A 1,922-nucleotide genomic window follows, 5' to 3' on the forward strand; every position below is an offset into this window, starting at 1 on the left:
AGTTCTCAATTGTATTCCATTGGTCTGTGTGTCTGTTTTTCTGCCAATACCATGCTGTTTTGATTATTGTAGCCCTGTAGTGCGAGCTGAACTCAGGGCGTGTGATACCTCCAGCATCGTTCTTCTTTCTAGGATTGCTTTGCCTATTCCTGGTCTTTTGTGGTTCCATAAAAATCTTATTATTTTTTGTTCTGTTTCCACACAAAAAATACCATTTGTTTCTTTATGGGGGTTTAATTAAATCTGTATATTGCTTTGGGTAACATGACCATTTTAACTATATTGATTCTTCCAATCTATGAACGAGTAATATCTTTCCATTTCTTTGTGTCTTTTTCATTTTATTTTTAAAATATGTTATAGTTTTCAGTTTATGGGCATTTCACATCCTTCGTTAAGTTTATTCCTAGGTATTTTATTCCATTGCTGCAATTGCAAAATGAATTCTTTTTTGTTTTTTAATTTATTTTTCTGGGATTTTGTTGTTAGTATATACGAATGTGATAGACTTGTGTATGTTGATTTTGTAGCCAGCAACTTTACTATATTCATTTATTTTTTCTGATAGCTTTCTGGTGGAGTCTCTAGGGTGTTCCATATATAACATCATGTTATCTGCAAAAAGTGACAATTTAACTTCTTCATTTCCTATGTGGATGCCCTTTATTTCTCTTTTCTAATTTATCTGGCTTGTACTTCCAGTACTATGTTGAAAAGCAGAGGTGATAGGGGACAGCCCTATCATCTTTCTGAATGTAGAGCGAAGGACTTCAGTATTTCACGACTAATTATGATATTTGCTAAGGGTTTGTCATGTATGGCCTTTATTATGTTAAGTTATTTCCCTGCTATACCCATTTTTAAGTGTTTTAATCATAAATGGATGTTGTAGATTGTCAAATGCTTTTTGTGCATCTATTGATATAATCATATGCCTTTTGTCCTTTATTTTGTTCATGTGGTGTATCACATTGATAAATTATCATACTTTGAACCAACCCCGTGCCCCTGGGATAAACCCCACATAGTGGTGATATAAAATATTGTTGCATTCGATTTGCTAGTATTGTGTTTAGGATTTTTGCATCTGTATTCATCAGAAACATTGGTCTCTCACTTTTTTCTTTTTATGTTATCCTTACCATGTTTGGAATCAGGGTAATGTTGGCCTCCTAAAATGAGTTAGGGAGTATTGTCTCTACTTCAATTTTTTTGGAAGGGTTTGAGTAAGACAGGTATTACATCTGCTTGAATGTTTGGTAGAATTCACTAGTGAAGCCATCTGGTCCCGGACTTTTGCTTTTCGGGAGGTTTCAGATGACTGATTCAATTTCCTTACTGGTGATCGGTCTATTTAGATTTTCCAATTCTCATGATTGTGCCTTGGTAGGCTAATATGTTTCTAACAACATGTCCATTTCTTCTACGTTATTGAATTTTGTGGCATATAGTCCTTCATAGTATTCTTGGATGATCCTTGATATTTCTACGGCATCTGTGTCAACTTCTCTCTTTCATTTCTTATTTTGTTTATATTTGTCTTTTATCTTTTTATATTAGTGAGTCTAGCCAAAGGTTTGTCAATTTTATTAATCTTTTTAAAGAACCAAGGTCTTTGCGTTACCGTTTGACAGGTGTACCGCCCCAGTCAAACTCCCCACCTGGCACTGTCCCCGGAGCGGGTCGCGCCCGGCCGGCGCGGCCGGGCGCTTGGCGCCAGAAGCGAGAGCCCCTCGGGGCTCGCCCCCCCGCCTCACCGGGTCAGTGAAAAAACGATAAGAGTAGTGGTATTTCACCGGCGGCCCGCAAGGCCGGCGGACCCCGCCCCGCCCCCTCGCGGGGACGGGGGGGCGCCGGGGGCCTCCCACTTATTCTACACCTCTCATGTCTCTTCACCGTGCCAGACTAGAGTCAAGCTCAAC

This window comes from Rhinolophus sinicus, unplaced genomic scaffold (genome assembly GCF_057876585.1).
Source record: "Rhinolophus sinicus isolate RSI-liver-muscle unplaced genomic scaffold, RSI-T2T HiC_scaffold_19, whole genome shotgun sequence".
Lineage (NCBI taxonomy): Eukaryota > Metazoa > Chordata > Mammalia > Chiroptera > Rhinolophidae > Rhinolophus > Rhinolophus sinicus.